The sequence below is a fragment of the Sinohyriopsis cumingii genome, chromosome 17, assembly GCF_028554795.1.
Source record: "Sinohyriopsis cumingii isolate HCF-2022 chromosome 17, ASM2855479v2, whole genome shotgun sequence".
Classification (NCBI taxonomy): domain Eukaryota; kingdom Metazoa; phylum Mollusca; class Bivalvia; order Unionida; family Unionidae; genus Sinohyriopsis; species Sinohyriopsis cumingii.
The window spans coordinates 77,117,305-77,123,699 of NC_142977.1; positions in this window are offsets into that span (position 1 = coordinate 77,117,305).

The window sequence follows — 6,395 nt, forward strand, 5'->3', positions numbered from 1 at the left end:
TGGAAAAATATCCAACCAATCTGCTAGCAAGCTTTATCACAAACTCACATTGGTCGAGATGATACTCAAACTCAGGTGGAGAGGATGTGAATTACCTGTAACGGCGAGCACTGGGACGAAGGAACGTTGATGTTCAAGACAACTTTATTATTGACCTTTGAGCCACTCTTAAGGATGGATAAGATGTGGGTCTATCTTGGGAGGTAGCGTATACCCCATTTCTCGAACATTCATTTGGAGTAACAATTAATCAACAATTTTTTTTTATAATGCACATAATGCTCTGGCCACATTAGGGAATTTGATAATTTCAGGTAGGTATACACCACTGGCTATGCAAAGATCGTTCTGGTTTTTATGTTCCAGTCGTTTTGGTTAGTGTACCTAACTCGCAATCAATAATTTGTGGGCTCCATTTGTTTCCAGCTCAGAACGGGTCGACGTAGTATGTCACTGGGCTAAGCTCTTTACTCGCATAACCTCTGTGCTAAATAATCTGTTATGATTCTGATGATACGTTCAACACCATTCAAGCAGTCATGGTATTTTTGGAAATGTTTAAGTTTGAATCTTACCTGGCTCAGTATCATAGACTGTTTTTGCCAAATGTATGTGCTTTTAAAATAGCGAATATGAATTTGAACTCCAGCATATACTAACATTCTCAGTTACTCTGCAGTCGGAGAACTTACTGAAATACCGGCTTCAACAAACACTTAACATTTCTATTGCGCCAAAGTAATTATGGGATGTAAAAACTTGGCGTGCTTACGCACTTTTTATAAGCAAAAAGGCCGATTGTAAACTCAGTGCGTTACAATGTCATCGGGTAGACTGTTATATGAGATGATAACTACTTTATTATATAATTATCAATGAACGTCCTTAATATTTACAGAAGACAAACGTGATAGGCAATTCCGTACAGAGATTATAGTGAATGGGTTGCCACGATAAAAAGGTACAGATTAAATATATGCTTGATGAATATTTCAAAAACGTATATAAGTTGTCATCAGTTACTGATCCTAAAACAAGCTTTAACACACACACACACACACACACACACACACACACACACACATAATCCAGGGCCCTAAATAGGTTGGTTACTGATGACTATTCCAGTGAAAGTAACAAAACAACAATCCACATTCCCTGAAATGAAACGGCAATAATATATAACATGCATGGATTAAAAGGCATTATGCAATACAGAACAATATCTGAAATTAATATGCTGCTTGTTATTCTAGAAATTATATTTTAACGACAAGAGTATAATTTGCTTTTATAATAAAAGATCTAAAGATCTTTCACTATTTTCATATATTATAAATTATATTGTATTACATAATATATTAATATGTCTCAATAAATATAATAGATTTCATAAAGATAGAAAGTCATTATAAGAAAATAATATTATTAAAAACCCACCTTTTACTTGCCAGAAAAGCACAAGAAAATTGTATAGTAGTGAAAAGCGCAGCCTTCGGATGATGACAGATTATCTCCCTTCTAAATAATAATTAATACTCCTAAAACTGTTTATTGTTTACTTTTTTAAATTTGTGCGATGGGAATAAATACGTTACAGTACCCGCAAATGTGCGAATGCTGACAACAAAAGGGCTATCAGTTTCAGAGTGTGAGCGCGTGCTCGTGTGTGTGTGTGTGTGTGTGTGTGTGTGTGTGTTGTGTAATATGATATCCGCCTGTTATGGTGCTTGGCAATTGTTATCAAGGGGATGATCTAGACTAGTGTTATTGCCAAGACAGATCACCAATAAAATAAAATCTGAAATTAATGGATGGAATAACTGAGATCAGAGCAGAGATAAATAATAGAACAACAGGAGACCCCGCATGTAAAATATAACAATTTAATCAATTACATAAACAAACGAAATTGAATATGACATTTGAATGATACATTTTATCTTAGAAATACAATTTTGAAATTTATTCGAAGTGCAAATTAGTCCTTCTGTAATACCGACACCGGTAAAACAAATCTCATCATATGATCAAGTGTATGATCGAAATCAAATTGTCGGCATGTCAGCATAACCTGGATGCTTCCGGCCCCTTCCAAATCATTTTAGGTGACTGGTCAGTTTTGCCTTATTTTCTCTGTTTGTCTGTCTGTCTGTCTGTCTCCCTCTCTCTTGAATTGCGTCTGGGAATATCCCCCTCGTTTCACGTAGCTAATCCCGATTAACGTTCTCTAACTCCCAACTTCTGGTTAATTTCATTTTATGTTACTTATTTCAAATGGCCCAAAATTGTCTCTGGATTATCTGTACATTGCTGTTTCCTCTACTTCATCCTACGCTAATATATCTGTTGGACCATTAATCTAGCAGGGCCTAATTTAAATCGAATCATGCCCCCAAACAGATCATATCCCATCCTTCACAGGCAGAAAGTTATGACGAACCTAGCCCACACGTCAAAGTTAATGGTTACTTGTCACGCTGACCACAAAAAATATGCTGCTGCCAAAACTTCTACAAAAATGTGCACCATTACAGTGTGCGTGCGTGCGTGAGTGTGTGTGTGTGTTTGTGAAAGAAATGTATTGCACATATCTCAAGAATTTCAGATTATACACAATTAGATTATTTAGAAAGAACACAAAAAAGAGAAAAAAAACAAACAAAAAAAAACAGAACACAACTATATTCCATAATATCAAGTATAGTTCTAAAATACACCGAGAAAGATAGCAAAAAAAGGACGATAAAACCTTGCAAACTAATGAAAATAATCTGTCATACAAGATAAAACACCAAGTTCTCAAAATTTTGTTGTTAAAGCTTTGGAAATACTGACTACTTCTTAGAGCAGGCTTAACCTATTTCTCCATATCAAGACATTAATTCTCTGATACAATAACTTTTCTTATTTCAATGAGATTGTTAAATCTTGCCCATGCTTTCTAAAACTCAGCTAATGTTCCAATACTACAAAGTCTGTCCTGTTTTTTTCTTATCAGAAAGTGACTTTTTATACCAGATGAAATCCTCCCGGGCTGAAAAACTCTTATTATGATATCCTTTATTTTTTAAAGATTTGAGACCATTTTTAGCTGATGGAAACAGTAGATTATATGCTGAAACCTTAGAACTATTTTTACTAGTGTATGCAGAAAATTTAACTCTCTTTGGTGACGCTGCTCATCAGTTGCAAAATGTGCTCAATAGGCTGCATAATTATTGCCTAAAGTGGAAATTAAAAGTGAATATGTAAAGAAAAACATCAAGAGTGACTGTATTTCATAAAGGTGGATATTATAGAACTTACAAAAAATGGCACTATTGACATACAAAGGTAAAGACTGATCATATTATAAGTATTTAAGATGTATAATTCCGTTCAAAAATCTGGTGGTACATGTGCCAGAAAACTCTATCTTTGCACGATTCATGGTACTAATTCAGTTCCCATAGTAAACCTATGCAAACACCATGATATTAAAGTTCAATTACCTTAAATTTCTGAGTGCTCATGATTAAACCTATGTTTATCAGTATAACTGAAACCTGGATGTTAGCTTCTGTGTAGAGAAAGGAATATGAGCCTCGGCATTTTCTGGACCTACATGTGTTTGAAACGTGTGCTTTCAATTCCACACCAAATAGTCAAGTGCTGATTTCAGTAATTAGTATTCCAAACTCAAGACTGTTAAAAGACTGAAATTCAATCAATAAAACAATATCTCGTTTGTTTTTTTTTTTTCATTTACAACTTGGATACTCTCTCAAAAGATTATTTTTCCTAAAAAATAGCTTACATTATTAACCATCCCTGGCCGGCCAAACCAATATATACTCTTTTATGTTCACACATTTCCAGGCTGGTTCCCATTTTTCCATACAATTAATACCGTCTGTCCTGTCGGCGCTGAAGGTCATGCATATAATAAACCACAGTCTTTAAAAACTTAGTAAATTATCCGCGGGATTGCTTCGTCTGTTTGACTCCAAGATAGCTCCCATCTTTAACTATGGGAATGAGGTTTGTGGGTTTTACGAAACCAATGATAACGAAAAAGCTTATTTGTCATTTTTGTTCATATATTCTTGGTTAATCTAAGTCTACAATAAATGCATCGTATACAATGAATTTGGATGAATTAGTATGCAGAGTATACAATATATGTATTCGCTAAGAATTCTAAAAATACCAGAAGACGGATATCCTAAACAATGCTACATTTTACAGTTAAGATAGGGGTGAGGTTTTGATTGTAGGGTTAACAATGTTAAAAAGCTTATATTTACATTTGGATTTTGCAATATTTTGGTGTACTCAGGGCGCCAAAGATGAAAACACATTTCTTAGATTGTTCAGTCGGAGATGTGAAGATATTAATAGGCAAAAGCTGCAGGATGAGAATAAGTTGATGGAAAGTTGATGATTACATTGATAGAAAGTTGATGATTAAGTTGATAGAAAGTTGATGATTAAGTTGATGGAAAGTTGATGATTAAGTTAATGGAAAGTTGATGATTAAGTCGATGGAAAGTTGATGATTAAGTAGATGGAAAGACTCGTTTCAAGAGGTCATTGGAAGTAGAAATCACTTGTCAAAGATATCTGGAAGTGTTAGGAGACAGCGATTTTTGTTATATAATCACTATGCTTAGAGTGTGCAACTTGCCAATCAGAGGTAACACGGGAAGATATGAAATATTTGTTATGAAGAAAGATTGTGTCAAATTTATAATGTTAATATAAAAAGTAAATTCCATTTTATTACTGATTGTACGCTATATGTAGGTTTATTATATGCTCATTTTTTTTCCCCTGTTAACTTTACATTGTCAGAATCGTTCAGTATTACCCGATACTGAACTCGCGCGACAATACACATATAGCATTCACGTGCATAAAGGAACTACTTTCCATTGTAAACAAACAATGGACGCAGACGCCACACAAATCATGTATACTCGCGTAACAGGCTCTTTACGTTGTGGTTGTTTAAATTTGTTTCTGAATGAACTAAAACAGATGTTTCGATGACTGCCACATACCAGCTGCTTTGGCACAATCTGCGTTGATACAATGTTACGGATTTAGGCTAGCTACATTATATAAGATACGCAAGATAAGGTCCTTACAAATAACATATAAGTGACAAGTCATATACTCTCTTCTTTAGATGGTGATAAGAATGGCAAAATAAAATATACTCACAGTTTTACATCCTGAATTTCCTCAAAATGTATTTTCTTAATTCTGCAAATCCGAATTGCATGAGCCATGTCATAGGTTTTCAATCTGGATTACACATTTCGAAATTGTGCTGTAATTTCGATGATAAGTGCAATTGCATCCTCCTTACTGCACTCAAAATGAAATAAGCCTTAAATTCCATAGCGTCTTTTTGATAATTGCAATTAAAAGACTTCATATTTTTCCCACATTATGATTTCAAACATTCAGTGGCAGAAACAGAAACACATTTGCAGATGTAAACACGCTTCTCCCGCGCCGCTTCAATCCGACGTATTTCATGTATAATTTGCACAGATGAATCCAGTCCAAAATCACAAACTTTCGTCGAATCGAAACAAAATACCAAAATATATTCATTCCAGATCAAATGGAAAAGTTGTTGCAATGCGCATTCATTCACAATATGACTGCAAATTTCAATTTTAACTAGACACGCCATTTTCTTTCGAAAGTTATGTCGAGCGCGCGACTAAGTTTAAATTTATCTGGGCGGAGTTGTGTGCGCATTAATAATGGTGTTATTGTGTAATGACAAATCTGCGCTTGTGTATTTAGTTTGGAATACGGCATTCATTCATTTACGTTGTTTCTTGTAGTGTATTTTGTTTATATAATTAAACCTAAGGAAGAATGTTTTTTTTTAGCATATAATAAAAAAGTTACTGCATTTGTATGGGAAAATATGAACTCGTTTTTGTCGGAAGGATATACTTCACTCCCAAGGTCGTGCAGTATTCCATCCCAAAACTCGTTCATATTTTCCCGTACAAATGCAGTAACCTATAATTATCAAGAAAATATTTACGCACCATTCATATATAAAATCCAACTTTAGAAAAATTTAGGACCTTTATATAGAACGATGCTACTAAATGTCTGATGCCTAATTTAGCAAGGTTTTCCGTAAAAGCCTTAACGATTAAAGAAATTGGTTAATCATCGACTCCTGCTACGTAAGACTCTAGATCAAATATCACAAAACTTGCTCCATGCATAGTGAGTGTGATTACTACGTAATATACATTTGTATCTTCCCCTATTCGCAAAATGCAACAATGATTATTTTCATGTGTAAGAACACGTTGTTCTTTGTTATACACTAAGACGTTCTTTTGCACCCCATGATTGATGGATATGTATTAATG